At 48.3% G+C, this 16,578-nt stretch overlaps 1 pseudogene; it reads left to right on the top strand.

Annotated features, from left to right (window-relative positions):
- The window catches only part of LOC133349746 (5'-AMP-activated protein kinase subunit gamma-1-like), a 124,668-nt pseudogene that overhangs the window by 4,023 nt on the left and 104,067 nt on the right, over window positions 1–16,578 (top strand).

The following is a 16,578-nucleotide window of genomic DNA, read 5'->3' as shown; positions in this document are numbered from 1 at the left end:
ATGCTTTAATGAAATGTACTAGTAATGGAAGAATTCCACGACTCCAGGAAGTGGCCCTGAAGCTTGCCATAACGTAAGGGGCCGTGGTGATTTACAGCCAACGTTAGTTGAGCGTGGACAATTAGAGCCAAGCCGAAACATAACATATAAAAAATAATGTTTTAAAAAATGTTTTTATTTTTTTACGATAGAATATAGTATTGTCATCAGTATGACATAAGTATACCAAGCTTGCAGTCGATACCAAATTGGAAAGTGGGTAAAAAATTGAGTTACAATATTTGATGATATACAACAACAGACAGAGTGAGTTAATAAACAGCGTGTAAAAAAAAAGTGGTTTGATCTTTATAGAATCGCCTGGTTTGAAGAATACCGAACTCGGAGAAGCCTCGCTGACACTTAAGGCTCATTGGCAGGAGGCTCCTAGCAGTGGCCGGAGAAGCTCGAATCACAGCGAAAAGGTTACGAGTTCAAATCCTGGATTTGCGGTTGATGAAACGAGTACCCACTTCAGTTATACAAGCCAGCAGTGGTCACAATCGCAATGGTCGTTTTATAAAGCATCTCAAGGTTACAGCATCTCCAATACGCCGCGGTATCGTGGGAAGCATGCACATCCGGAGGAATGTGAAGGTGTTTCTTTTGACCTTTTGTCTGAGCTGAGTAGTGTATTGGTAGTGTATTGGTTTAGCCATGTTTGTTTGTTGTAGTACAGAGTTATACTGATGGCCTTAATCTAAGTTGTCTTGTGGTTGCTGTTGTTGTTGGTTGACTTGCATCCCACTGGGATTTTTGCACACAGTGTTGGTGTACGGTGTTTTTTCTGCAATATTTTGCTGTCTTTTCTTGGATTTTCTGTTTGCACTTAGTCACATATTCACTTTAAGATGTTTTTTGTTCACGTTTTTGTTTTTTTATTTGTTGCGGTTGCACCCGATTCAAGAGCCGAATGGCTCACAGGGCTATACCTAATCAATGAACTTGAACTTGAGTACGAGAGGAGGGTACTGTTCTAGGCCAGAGAGAAAACTGAGATGATGGCATTACATTATAGTGATAATAATGAGAATTCAAATTTAGAATGCGCATTTCATCCTATGATCCTGATGCGCAATGCATGAAAAGCAGGAAACAAAAACAGGGTAACTGACCAAACTAATAAGGGAAGGCCACTTTAAATAGATGGGGGGGGGGGGGGGGTATGAATTCACCACGTAGGGAAAAAGGCAGTCTCTTCTGCACATGGTGAACAGGGAAGTCTTGAGCTGAGGCTCGAACACGGAGGCAGTCGTTGTAGTGTGGATGGTGAAAGGAAGAGGTAAATCGACCACTGACAGGGAGCTGTCGCCGAGACCACGTGATGTTTTTATTTTTTTTCGCTCGCGCTCTCACGTGTGTCCAGGGTCGGTGCAGTTGACCTTGAGCAAAGTCAAGCAAAATCCCTTGAACATTAACTTCTTCGTGATATGAATTACCTGCTTGGTCCTAAAACCAACCGCTTTGTGCATTGTCCAGGGGACATTGCACAACGATTTCACCTTTTGTATCTCTGGTGCTATCAGAGTCACCGGTACAGGAGGTGGAAAAAAAATGCCTTCTGGAATTCCTACATCCAGCAAGGCGTTACTGAATTCCGCTGTCAGAAAATAACCTGGGAAAGATGATCGCACGGCACTATATTGTGTTTTAAGATACAGGGTTCATTCACGTTGCGTCCATCGCACCAACTTAGAGCAATGGGGATGGTGCTGGTATAGATGGTGTTCGAGGGAATAGCAGATTCTGAGCAATGTGGCAGCACCCGCGACGGGTAACGCTTCCTCTACAGGTCCCCTTTTATATCCACCTCACTGATCTTTTAATGTGTTATTGGACACTGTATTGTACTGTGTTGTGAACGCGATGGATGCCTCCATGTATTACAAAGGAGCAGAGTAAGTATGATGGTGCCGTGTATATCAGGAGAGAGTTGTGTAACGAGTGCCTTGAGATTGGTGGGGGATGTGTAGACGTTTTTCAATCGAATGTTTTCTCTTTAGTTTTCTCTTTGTTTTTTTTGTGGGGTATCTATAAATGGGCCACCTTGCATGCATTTCCTCAATAGGCCTCTCTTGGCTTATGATCTGTAAAAAGTGGCTTGCCGTGCATCAGCCACGTCTGAGATGCCTGCCTTCACCAACCCGCACTGACCAGAGTGGTGAAGTACGGTCAAGCGATTCCCATGATCGACAAGGTATGAGGAGGCACTCATCCAGCGATGAATTGACAGGCTTGTAAACTGTTATTGTATTTTTTTAGTTTGATAGAAATAATATTTAAAAACACAGTATTCTCTGGGCGCTCCCAGTTTCCTGCCAAACACAATTGCGTTTGTATTAACAATGGAATTGCGCAAATATCTCAAAACGCGGCTTTCCGCAAAGACACATGGGTAAGCAAATACATGATAACGATTATTCCTACATCGTTGTCGTTGTTGGGGCGTTGTTTTTACGGCGCGCTCAACTCTCAGATGCAACGTCACAACCGTACGTACGTACGTTGAACTTCTATTCGCACCGTACGTAGCCAAACCAGTTTCAATCCACGTCGGGGAACGACTCGGCCAATGATTATAATGGATACGGGGGGAGGGGGGGGCGGTCAATAAAATCACGACCGCTTTGCGAGTCCTCGCAGACACGAGCCATGGTCAGCTACGGTCAATGCGTGGCGTGGCCCAGCCCTAGTAGTAAATAAAGATAATAAAATAATTTATTTTTATTTTATTATAATAAAATAATTTTTATTTTATTTTATTATGTTTATATTTTATTATTTTATTATTTCCATTCTATGTGACTTTACCGAACGAACCAAGAAGATGAATCCCTGCAGTTACGAAAGCTTTAAATCGAAATTTTTGGCAGATGTTCTCGGTTCGAACCCAGCGGCACGCCCTGGTTAAGACTGCGTCGAGAGTACTAACCAAAACAAAACGAGCCACAGCCTGCCTCGCAGTGGACGTTAAGGCTCCTGTGACGTCGTTCACAAGAGTAGGCGCATCGAGTGCCGTCGTCATCGTACAAATTTGCCACATTTGAATAATCGCTCACGAATGGACTGAATAAAGATGATGTACAACAATAATCACTTCCGACTGCAAAAGAACCTTGGTAGGACCCTAACCCTCCTTAAAAATATTCATGAGACTCGGCGAAGCTTTCCTGGGTAAACGAGATAATGATAATAATAATAATCATCCACTGTTGAATGTAGGCCTCCCAAAGCCACCACCATCTCTTGTGGCCGTGTGAAGTGATAATCCGCAGAATTATTGATGCAACAGTTACATCGAGTGATGGTATGCTGAATGGCGAGCACTCTGAGTGAGTTGCAGAGGCAATGCCTGCCAGTGCATCGTGCAGCAGTAGCCACTACGCGCTGGCAGCGGCAGAATATTCTGCCAAACGAAGGTCGTAACGGGAAAGGAGGATGGATGTGCAGTCAACGCAGCATTAAAAAAATTCCACGGGTTGATGCCCACATTTTTTTATCTCCCACCATGAGTTGTTGTGAGGCACCCTCCTAATCCTCCCACCCCCTCCTCAGTCTCGCTGTGCCCCTACCCACCCACCCAGCACCCCTATCTGCAGTCTTTTGACTTTGTCCTCAATGTTAAACCGTAAGCGAGGGAAGGTTGCGGCCATATTATTGAGCGAGTTTCTTAATTCATTTGTGTGTCCTTTTATTGATTTCAAAGTCAAAGCCCTGAGCCTGTTCAAACGGGTCTCATGTGTGTCTCCGTCGTGAGGCCCATGGCCATTCGTGGTTATTCCACATTCCTACGGTAGGGGTCAGACCACAGGACAGTCACCCTTGACTTTGCGCAAAGTGCTGCTTGTTGAGTGGACCTTGAACAGGAATTTGAGTCAAACGCCTTGGCCACGATGCCACCAAGCCCATCGTATTTATACCTCTTCTGTGTCAACCGCACAACCCGAGTGTGTACTCGAATAACCACCAACCCATAACCGTGTGTGTTTGTCTTTAGCATATGCGAGTTGCCTGCAATCTCAGGCTGGAGGCCTGCATTTTACGGGCCGATTTTTTGCTTCACGGATTGGCCTCCATTGCCTACGTGAGGATTCGGGCCAAGCAGTACTACGTGACCAAGCGTGTCGGTCAGCAACGTCGTAAGGCAGTGGAAACGTTTAATTTCACATTTTTATATTAGAAAATTGAAATCCAGAGGGTGGCCAGTTGATTCGATCTCCAGGTGCGGCAGGAGGGGGGTGAGTTTCACGAATGCCCCCCGCCATCTCTGTCCACCCAGTAGCAGAGATGGGTCACGCCGCAGTGAAGTCAATCGGCAGGTCGCGTGTGGTGGAGGGCGCTCGTTCGCATTTAATGTTTAACCTCGTCAGCTTGGCGGGTGTTGACCTTTTATTAACGAGCATTTCTGGGAAAGTCTTACTCGGAGGTATTACTGAGATAGTTCTGCCCAACTTGCGTGGTAGTCAAGTAACTCAGAATATCACGGAAGCGCCAGCATGAGTTCAGGCCAACTGTGGTGCACTGGAATCATCTTAGGGTGGGCTGTCCAATGACACTCGGTATGAGACAGTGAGATGCTGTTGCATATCTAATTAAATATGTATAACTATTTGTATACCTGGACGTCATGGTGGCGAGATGTTAATTACTTTGCCTGGTATGCAGGAGGTCGTGGCTTCGATCCTGACCCTCACAACCGTGTATATTTGGAGTTTGCATGTTCTCCCCGTGGCCCTCAGGTCTTTCCCACCACATTTCAAATCAACAACATGCGTTGAGCGAATTTGGCTGCGATAAATTTCCACGCGATCGGCCACTTCGTGTGGTTTTCATTTGTGATAGCCAAGTCCCTTCTGAAGATAGCTATATAGCTCAGTGGGCCTTACCTTGGTGAAATAAAAAATAGTTTACTTTAGTTTAAATACCGTACACTAAATATGTATTTATCTCCTGATGACATGTACGTTTCTGCACAGTTCATCAGTCGAAAGGCTACGAGACGTGGATACTAACAAAAAAAGCTAAAGGTGCAGCCCTGCAATGTCCAGCTCACACCACAGCTGGTGGAAAAGCCTCTACTAGAGGGAGCTCTCGAGAGCTCCCTTTGGCCTACACTACCACGACGGCCAGACACGAACGTCTTGGAAAGGTTGGGAGGGCCCGCAAATTACGCAGCCAATGACCGACTTGTCGGTCGATTAGTTGTGGTGAACCAGTTGACACTGCTGGGCGAACTGAGTTTGGGTGGGGGGGGGGAATTTAAGAAACTTTCCCCATCGTTTCAACTCCAAATCTCCTGGACATCTGTCAAAAAAGAGCTTTGTAGTTCATCGGATTCCTCCCAGTATAAATACAGATTCTGAAAGGTTCTGAATTTAACCGGCGACCTCTAGATTCTGAGTCTTGGGGTGTGCTGACCGTCACACAACAGGCCAGACTCATGCATATCTCCACTCAAGCAATTTGAGGTCATGTACTTGTGCAGCTAGCCGTGTGTCGCTGCAGCTGAGCATTCGACTCTCTTTCAGAAGGGCATGAGTTAAAATCACGGGTTGGCTCAGCTCATCATTCCTCGAGGCTGATAATCATATACTACCACTTTGTGGGAAGTCCCCCATGACCATATTACAAGAAATGATCATCCACATCAAAATAATAATTCTAATTTCATTTTATTTAGCGTCATTCATGCAAATTTCATCCCGCAACGCTGAATCATCTGTATCATTAATTTCCTCCATCATCATTTCCGTAATCCGTTATCTGTATCATCTCTTGACATCGCGATTTGAATCATCCATCATCATCATCGCCATGATCACAATCAATGAAACAACTGTGCTGTTGACATCACCCAGAATGCGCGCGATATCCCCACATCTCAGGAGCTAAATGGCGTTGAGCCTGGGCAGTGCTTGGATGGGCGACCGCCATGCATTCCAGGTTGTCATAGACGGCTGCGTGGCTCTGGGCAGCAGAGGCCAGTGCAGCATCACCCACTGTTGTACTGCACTGCGCTTCTCCACTCTTAACATCTATTCTCCCCGCCTTCATTTAACTAAACTAACTCTTGATTTAAAGCTTTCGTGACTGCAGGGATTCATATTCTTGGTTCTTTCGGTAAAGTCACGTAGAATGGAAACAATAAAATAATAACAATATAAAACAATAAAATTCCCACGACGTTTCGATTGCAACACAAGCAATCATCATCAGGTGTGAAAACCACAGCAAGAATTTTTTTTTGAAAGAACCAAGAATATAAATATAAACTAACTCCGGTGAAGTATGTTCATATTACCACCCTCAGCATGCATGGCATGCATGGCATGCTGAGGCCCTCACCCAGCCTTAGATTTGGACTCTACATGGACCTGTCGTAAGAAGTCAACAGTTGTTGTCCTGGGGATAGGACTGGCTTCTGCTTAAGGGAATGTGGAATTTCGCGGTTCTGCCGTACAGTACATCTGTCCGATGAGGTTTCCGGGTTGTTTCCGCGTGTTGCACGATGTCCGACGTTTGCCTCCCCCGCCCCCACGTTTCCGGAGGAATTTTGGTTTGCCGAAAAAGAATAAGCACCCAGCACGTGGAGCGAAACGTCGGACATCGTGCCGAGCAACACGTGGTCCGTACGTCCTCCGAGAACACGTCAGAGGACGGCGCGTAATCCTCGCCTAAGCCCTTTGGTGGAGCGCGAGTGTCACGGGGTGTCGTTTTTCATCGCCCGGTGTCACAATTCGTCCGGCTTCACGGGAGGCAAATTGCTCTCACATCTTCACGCGGTTACATTTTCCGAGAGGGTCCGGTACTTGATTGCGCGGCAAGCCGCCCGCGGTCTCGCTGCAGCACTGCCTCTGCTTCTGTCGGATCCATTGCGATTTGGGTTGTCGGTCGACACAAAGGTCGTAGTGGACGGGCGGCCGCTCGACTTGGGTTCTACGGGCCGAGGTGGTGGCCACTGCGACAGCGGTGCTGATAGCCTGCGCCTAACTCTGGAATCCATTTAACTGAGATGAGCATGGCTTGTTGTGCGCATCACATTTGTTCAATGAGCGCGATGGTTGGCGAACTGAGCCTTGTCCAGCTTTGAGAGATAACGTGCATCGTATGACTGACATGAGGTCTGTGATGATTTTCCCCGCCCGTGAGTCGATTACATTTATTCCAATTAGCGGTTATAATTGGAAGAATTCATTGTTTAATTTAAATCACATCATGGTGCCTTTTAGCACCTCGAATGGCCGTCGAGGTCAAGAAAACCGATTGATTACGTTTCTACTACTCCTTGGGTGTGTTCCCTCCTGTGGTTGCCAAACTGTTGTTAGTCTCGACCACAGCCGTCATCCCTTCTGGCGACGTGTCCTGCCCCGAGACTCCTTGCTCTTCTTAGCAGGAGGCGATGCACCAAATCAGGGTGTCCGCCGATAGAGATGTAGCGGTGAAATGGGCGTGCATGTCGACGAGGTTAGACGGATGATTGCGTAGCAAGTCCTTGAGCGACGGCTTGGGGAAGCCGTCATCCAGCAGTGGATAGATCATGGCTAATTGCGACTAATGTTGATGACTCCTACGAGCAGCGGTATAACACGCCACAATCCAGAATCGCTGTTCTTGCTTCCATCCTTCAAGCATCATTATCAAAGCCACGATGCTCAATCGGAAGCAGCGTCGAATTTATAATGGTGCCACGCGAGCCCATCAAACTCGCCACGCACGACAGAGCCTGATTACATCCTTGTGAGTGTGGGAGCTGGGGACACGCTTAACCCACGATGATGCAGCCTCTGTGGCTCGGGCTGAGCCACTGTGAGCCCCCGTGAGTAACGCACACCCGGCCCACCAGCTCTTCTGTGTGCGATGATTGTGATGGAGCTGTGACTTTGGCAGGAGCCGATTGTTATTGCTGAAAGAAAATTAAATAAACGTTTTTTTTTCCCGAGTTGGCATTTGCAAGCGCTCTTAGATTCCTATCGTGTTTCAGTGTTTGAATTTTGGCAAGAAAATGTACTTGCATACGTATTGTGTGGGTACCGAATACCGAGTGGAAAATATAAGAATGTTGTTTTGTGTGACCGTCTCTGTCTCCCTCGGTCCCGCACGCATGCCGAGTGACTCACCACGATTTGGATCGACCGCTTGCTCGCTCACTCTGACTTACCTGTTTAATAACAACCCTTCCTTGACTCGCTCAGTCACTCACCCGCTCACTCTCATTGACACATTGACTTATTCATTCACTGTCTCCCTTGACTCACTCAACCACCGACTCACTCTTATACTTACTCACCTTTTCACTGACTCACTTGATGAGAAACCCTTTGTCATTAACATGCGCAACAACCAGCTTGCACACACATGCATATCATCCTGGTTTTTCTTTTGTAGGAAAACAATAACCATTTCTTAGAATTGGTGGGGTTTTTTTTATTTTTCTTTACTGATATTATCACACGGCAAACACACGCAATGCGTTTTGAAACATGTATCAATAATAATAATAATTCACATTTGTAAGGCGCATTTCATCCGTATATCCCAAATGTGTCACCGTGTATAGAAAGCAGGAAATAAACAGAACCTGCAGGGTCAGCGGCTGGAACTAAGGGGGGGGGGGGGTAAAGGCCAGTTTAGAAATGTGAGTTTTCAGGGAAGACTTAATAGCTCTTAACGACTGATTTTAGTTTTTACCGAAGGCAAAACGTGTTCCATAGCCTGGGAGCTGCGCTGGCTTTCGTGTCAATTAAATACCTCGTCAAATACCACGTTGTTATCAAATAAACATCTCGTCAAATACAGCTTTCTTTTGAGCCGAGTCTCAAAATGGTGTTAGACCAGAGGACGCCAAAAGGCGTGAATTATTAATGTATTAATATTGTTTGTTGTAAGTTGCTGACCTGACCCTACTAGACATCTGTGAGATGAAAAAGCTGCATAGCTCATAGGATTTTTCCAGGATAAATAAATGTTCGGATTCTGACAATGGCCATGTCAGAGGAGACCCTCCACAGAGCTTAGGTTCAACCCCTGGCTCATCATAACTGACTCGTCATAATCTGCATCATCCATCATCGTCCGTATCATCCATCATGTTTATTGTTCGTCATCATCGTCATCATCAATACATTATTAAGAATAATTAAACATTGTGCCCATATTTGCATGTTTGTTGGGCCTAAAATTGCATCTGTAATTGATAAAAAAAAAAGATAAATTCTGCATCAGATTTGGAGAAAGAATTCAATCTCGATTTCAGGTCAAAATCCACGCGACTGGTTACATCTCATTGTTTGCTTGGTTTGTTTGTATGATGTCAGCGCACTTCTTGCGCTCAACTGTTATGTAATGCGATGGTTGAACTTGCACATTGACCGTATACACATCATTCTGAAACCATCTCAAACTCGAGAACAAATATGCGGCTTCAAATCTGTGTTTACAGATCAACTTTAGGAACGGATTAATTTATTTTAACTCGAAATCACACCGGTTTTTGTTGTTCTTCCGGATCAAATTGCAGTTTCTTTTCCTCGGTAGTTCGGGGCGCAAAGTCAGGGAGGGGAACAGTCGCAGCGAGTGAGTTGGGGCTGCCTCGCTAGCGGATGCTACCCAGTGATAACTGGGTAACTGGGTCGGTGAAGTTCCCCCCCCCCATTCCCCACCCCCGCACCCCTTCCCTTCCACTTCACCACGGATGAGAGGCGATCCACTGAACTATCGCATTAAATCTAAAAGCACTGCTGGCCGCTGTCTCCGTACCGAGCCGACTGTGCGTGCGCTACCGTGCACGTAAAGGTTCCATCATTGGCATAACCACGATGTGTGTCACCGTGTTGAAGGGAGGTAAAACGCGGACAAGAAAAATGTATGCCGTGACCTTTCAACAAAATGTTGTGGGTGTCGCTGAGCCATCTCTGACCGGAAAAATGGCCTCCATGGCCCACATGGAGTGAGGAGGCCCTCATCCAGCAGCGGATAGGCTCAAGGTTTTGTACATGTCCGATAGAACTATGGCGCTTGCCGTGGGAATATGGAATTTCCAACCATTGGCTGTTGGCCACGAACGGAGAATAGCACCACCGAATTAATGTTCGTCATGACCTTAGATTCACGAGGGCAGTGTGGGACGAGATAATTCGTTTCTGAACTGGGAGTAAATTGGTAAACGTAGCGTGACGGTCGCGAGGACTACTGGGGGTTCGGGGAAAGCCTCTGTATGAAGGAATCAGCTCCGTCCTGTTCAATACCTGGAACACAAGGGGGGGAGTGGGGGGAGGGCGCAAGAACTCACGTAATTTGATCCAATGTGAACAAAACTTGAGCGTAAAACTTTGTTGCTCCGAGGGACTCGTCCGAAATCAAGAAGCGGTCAAATTGAGGTACAGCACCTCCGATTGGCACGGTTGGCTTCGTACGAAGCGTAATGAAGTTCAACAGACTACATACAGAGGTTGCCCGCTCCAACAGAGTTTCCATCTGAGACCCCTGTGGACACGCTCTTTGCTCTGCCTCTTGACACGAAGGCTGCCGTAATTGCCGCCCATTAAATCATCCGAATATTTATTGATACTGGAGGAAACTGATGAGCTATGAAGCTGTTTTTTTCACAGATCTCCAGTAGGGAAGCTCAACAAAGTTTCTTATAACGTGGAGATTTATAGCAAAACACCTGTTGAATATTCGTGCGTGTGCACGATTTTTTTCTTGCTTTGCTTGGTGAATATTCGAATCGTTTACAGGACAACCTGCGGCTTGCAGCCTTTACTCGGGCAGCTGACTCGCAATTGGCGGCTGCCCGTGGTCGCATGATCGAATTATTGATCACGTGACGTTGGTGGTGTGATCATTTAAATCTCCCTCTTTCTCACCCCCTCATAGGTTTGGGGGACCATGGGATTAGGGGGGGATGTTTGCCCCCCCCCTAACCTTTAGATAGGGGTAATAATTAATCCGTGCACCTTAAATGAATAGTATTCGGGGGCAGGTTTCAAGTAAAATGTGTTTAACTAGGTGAGAACTCAAGAGAAGCGGGCAGAGTTTCTTTTGCAAAAGTGACCCGGGACAGCAAACAGAAATAAGTGCAAAAACATAACTCAATATTAAATAAAATACATTTTTAAATCCTTTATATTAAGTTCACTTGCTTGCTTGCTTGTGCGCTTACGACCGTGCAAATATTTCGGTCGTTTTTAACCCACTTCCCGTGATCCAATCGAGCTGACATTTTGCACACAGACTCGTTGTGCGTGACAATTTATTTTCGTGAAATTTTTTTTCCAAAATTTTACACTTTTTAGGAAAAAATAAATTATATTTAATTACCAATTGCTTAATGGTGGCAGGCAATCATCTGACCCATAGGTGGCAGCCATCTCAAGCCAGAGGACGAGAGGACTCTAGCCGCCACGCATATAAAGGATTTATAGTGAAAAACTTTGTTTTTACGGGTTAATTTTTCTGTCGTGAAAACTGGCTCAAATAAATAATTTCCCCCATTCACGTTCAAATTCTAACTAAGTGAGAGAATCGTCGAAATGGATTATTGCACGGGTGATGTAAAACGGACAAGGATACAAATCAAATACAGGGTGGCAACCTTGGCGGCTCAAATTGAGCCCCACGGCTAATGAACTCTGTCCCTCCTTCCCCAATGCCCAAGTCCATTGCTCTCCCTCCGCCCCAAACACACTCCAGCACTGGCAACCAAAACCTTTGGGATGTTGACGATGGTGTGGCTGGGCTGAGTGGTACAGTACATGCGCAGGGCCATATCTTATCCAAACAGTCACACCACAGCACGCATTCTTGAGCTGCTCTGAAAGCAGCCAGCAGTTCAATTGTGACCGGCAAGCAATGTGTGGTCCTTAATGAGTGAGCGCACTTGCAAGAGATGCGTCTGCGTCTCCGCGTGTTTTGCCTGTGGCTGCGGGCGTGCGTGCGTATGTGCGCGGACGCACGCATGTACGTACGTACGGGGAGCGGTAGCGTAGTGGATAGCGCACCTTGCTACGAACCTGATCGACCCGAGATCAATTTACACTCTCGGCCAACAACAGCAGCAATGATGCATATCTGAACTGGCCCTGGGCTTCTCCTAAGTTGGCTGAGCCTTTAATGAGTAGCTTGTGTGGTGTGTCAATATCAGCACTGGGGAGATGAAGGCGGTCGGTCGTGGTGGGGCTACACCACCGCCTCGTGTGCCGTGCCGGACTTCATAGGTGCTCCCCGCTAACAGCACTTGCCCCAACAGTCTGTTCAAGGATCTTTGTCTCGTGCGTTTGTGTGCGGAGCAGGATCTGAGCTGCTTCACGATGCCTTTCCTGGAGCCCGAGTCAGATGGACCAACAGGAGGGAAGAGCTCCGCCGACGTGAGTGTCCGTGAGTGTCTGTGCCGACATGCGTGTCCATGTTAATATGAGTGTCCATGAGTGTCTGTGCCGACATGCGTGTCCATGTTAACGTGAGTGTCCGTGAGTGTCTGTGCCGACATGCGTGTCCATGTTAACGTGAGTGTCCGTGAGTGTCTGTGCCGACATGCGTGTCCATGTTAACATAAGTGTCCGTGAGTGTCTGTGCCGACATGCATGTCCATGCTGACGTGAGTGTCCGTGAGTGTCTGTGCCGACATGCGTGTCCATGTTAACGTGAGTGTCCGTGAGTGTCTGTGCCGACATGCGTGTCCATGTTAACGTGAGTGTCCGTGCCGACATGTGTGTCCATGTTAACGTGAGTGTCAGTGCCGACATGCGTGTCCATGTTAACGTGAGTGTCCGTGAGTGTCTGTGCCGACATGCGTGTCCATGTTAACGTGAGTGTCCGTGAGTGTCTGTGCCGACATGCGTGTCCATGTTAACATAAGTGTCCGTGAGTGTCTGTGCCGACATGCATGTCCATGCTGACGTGAGTGTCCGTGAGTGTCTGTGCCGACATGCGTGTCCATGTTAACGTGAGTGTCCGTGAGTGTCTGTGCCGACATGCGTGTCCATGTTAACGTGAGTGTCCGTGCCGACATGTGTGTCCATGTTAACGTGAGTGTCAGTGCCGACATGCGTGTCCATGTTAACGTGAGTGTCCGTGCCGACATGCGTGTCCATGTTAACGTGAGTGTCAGTGCTGACATGTGTGTCCATGTTAACGTGAGTGTCAGTGCTGACATGCGTGTCCATGTTAACGTGAGTGTCTGTGCCGACATGTGTGTCCATGTTAACGTGAGTGTCGGTGCCGACATGCGTGTCCATGTTAACGTGAGTGTCAGTGCCGACATGCGTGTCCATGTTAACGTGAGTGTCAGTGCCGACATGCGTGTCCATGTTAACGTGAGTGTCCGTGCCGACATGCGTGTCCATGTTAACGTGAGTGTCCGTGCCGACATGCGTGTCCATGTTAACGTGAGTGTCCGTGCCGACATGCGTGTCCATGTTAACGTGAGTGTCAGTGCCGACATGCGTGTCCATGTTAACGTGAGTGTCCGTGCCGACATGTGTGTCCATGTTAACGTGAGTGTCAGTGCCGACATGCGTGTCCATGTTAACGTGAGTGTCAGTGCCGACATGCGTGTCCATGTTACCGTGAGTGTCTGTGAGTGTCAGTGCCGACATGCGTGTCCATGTTAACGTGAGTGTCAGTGCCGACATGCGTGTCCATGTTAACGTGAGTGTCAGTGCCGACATGCGTGTCCATGTTACCGTGAGTGTCTGTGAGTGTCAGTGCCGACATGCGTGTCCATGTTAACGTGAGTGTCCGTGCCGACATGCGTGTCCATGTTAACGTGAGTGTCAGTGCTGACATGTGTGTCCATGTTAACGTGAGTGTCAGTGCTGACATGCGTGTCCATGTTAACGTGAGTGTCTGTGCCGACATGTGTGTCCATGTTAACGTGAGTGTCAGTGCCGACATGCGTGTCCATGTTAACGTGAGTGTCAGTGCCGACATGCGTGTCCATGTTAACGTGAGTGTCAGTGCCGACATGCGTGTCCATGTTAACGTGAGTGTCCGTGCCGACATGCGTGTCCATGTTAACGTGAGTGTCCGTGCCGACATGCGTGTCCATGTTAACGTGAGTGTCCGTGCCGACATGCGTGTCCATGTTAACGTGAGTGTCAGTGCCGACATGCGTGTCCATGTTAACGTGAGTGTCCGTGCCGACATGTGTGTCCATGTTAACGTGAGTGTCAGTGCCGACATGCGTGTCCATGTTAACGTGAGTGTCAGTGCCGACATGCGTGTCCATGTTACCGTGAGTGTCTGTGAGTGTCAGTGCCGACATGCGTGTCCATGTTAACGTGAGTGTCAGTGCCGACATGCGTGTCCATGTTAACGTGAGTGTCAGTGCCGACATGCGTGTCCATGTTAACGTGAGTGTCTGTGCCGACATGTGTGTCCATGTTAACGTGAGTGTCAGTGCCGATATGCGTGTCCATGTTAACATGAGTGTCTGTACCGACATGCGTGTCCATGTTAACGTGAGTGTCCGTGCCACGACGCTGTGCTGAGTCCGAGGCTCCCCCCGATGGGCCCCCCCCCCCCCATGGGCTCGTTTGGTGGCTGTCGGCGTTGGCCGTGTTGCCCGGCCATGCCGCGCGTTGCGGTTGTTTCCCATGTGGGGGGGGGGCGGTTCGTCAACTTGGGGGGTGACGACATTGCCATGAGAGAACAACACGACCAGTACCACGATTAGATCGTCGTGTTGATATAATGTCCATTTTTAACCATAACCCTTACCAGATAAGGCCCACTGAGCTATGTAGCTCTTTTTCAGAAGTGACCTGGCCACAAATGATAGCTCAACAAAGTGGCATGTCACGTGGAAATGTATGGCTGCCAAATATTCTAAACGCGTGACGTTGTTTCTAAGTGTGGAGGGAAAAACCGGAGGACCCAGAGAAAAATCCTCATCACCACGGGGAGACATGCAAACGCCAAATAAAAAAGGCATCAGGATCGAACCCATGAACTCCTGCATACCAGGCGAGGTAGTTAACATCTCACCACCATGGTGCCCCAGGTGTTACATCATGGGGAAATGTGCAAATTTATTTGGTTTTCCAGTAACATCAGAGGAGGAAAGTTGAAATGCAAGCAATTTTTTCACTATTTTGTACGACGTTTCACTCGAGATTACAGCAACCAGCATCAGCTCCATTCCGTTGGCTACACATGTACCGTAAGCCCAAGAATCGATTTGTAACCAACGTTACTCTGCGCTCCGTCACGCAGAGGCACTTTGCGGTGCCGCTCCTCCGTAATGCCCCATTGCTGTGCCCGCCGCTCGCCAGGACACGCCGTGCTTCCGGAGCCTCCCGGCTGCCCTACCAGTCTGCTCCTCCGCGCCCCGCTCCGAGCCACCGACTCCTCCAGCGGCGAGCATCCACGCCAGCGCCGCCTCCGCAGAAGCACGCGCCGGCGGGCGCCTCCCACGGCCACGGACAACCTCCCCCGGCGCCGGTCGCGCCGGTCGCGCCGGTAGCGCCGCTGTCCTCGCCGCACCGCCTCGCCGCGGCGGCGGTGGAGCCGAGCGGTCGACGTCGCAGCCTCCCGGGCCTTTTCCGCTCCGTCTCCTCGCCGCAGAAATCCAGCTCCGGGTCGAGCTCCGGGTCGGGGTCGGCTCCAGCGTCTGCCGTGGGCTCTCCGCCCGTGCCGTCCATCGCCTCGCGCTTCTTCTCCAGGTCCAGGCGAGGTAGGGGCGGCTGGAGGAGGAAGGGGATGGTGGGAGGCGGGAGCGGGGGTTCGAGAGCTTTATAGGTCATAGGATTCCTCCAGTAGAAATAGATATTCTGATTCTGTAAGCTCTCGAACCAGTAGGGAGTGGCGATTGCTGTGTACGATCCCAATTGAGTGATTTGCGGGTAATGGTATAATTTCGCGAAACAGAAATAAGTTGATCGCCACTGCCCTTGCGCGAGACGTTGATGATTCAACATCCCTGTGTGATCCACCAACCTCAGCTTCCATGTCAATTTTAGTAAATGAAGCCTTTTGGGATTATTAAGAATTCGGGGTAGGATTAAATGTGAATGATCACAAGTTGCAAGGACAATAGGTCGAGGAGAGGGCAGGAGTTTGGCAAGTTAATTGAACAAAGAATGAACTCCAATTAAGCGCGCATTAATAGGTGCATTATTAATGCAACGTTTTGCCAAGGACTGGTTACTCTTTTAAATCTGCACGTTGTCATCGTGCAAGGTCACGCAAGTTTCATTATATAACTTGCATTAATTTATTTAACTTTCCCTGTGTCTCTCAACTGCTGGTTGCAAGGGCTCCCCCTCGCCGTGTCGATCATGGCGGGGGGTTGTTCGACCGTACTTCACCACCCTGGTCTGTGCGGGTTGGTGTTGGGGTGGGGCAGCCCAGGACCGGTTCGGTTAATCACTCGTCAATGATGTCAGCCATAACTGGGAATAAAACTCGGGTTGACAGGTTCATAGTGCAGTGTGCTGATCGCTGCATATGAAGTGTATGACCCGGTCTATAATTACACTGATCAACACACTTTTCTGGCATAAGGTATTCCAACGGTTTTAAGGTAATTTTGGGGTGCTG

This window comes from Lethenteron reissneri, chromosome 31 (assembly GCF_015708825.2).
Source record: "Lethenteron reissneri isolate LAM-NWPU_2019-01 chromosome 31, ASM1570882v1, whole genome shotgun sequence".
Classification (NCBI taxonomy): Eukaryota; Metazoa; Chordata; class Hyperoartia; order Petromyzontiformes; family Petromyzontidae; genus Lethenteron; species Lethenteron reissneri.
The sequence above is the reverse complement of the archived record's forward strand: the minus strand, read 5'-3'. Positions and strand labels throughout refer to the sequence as shown.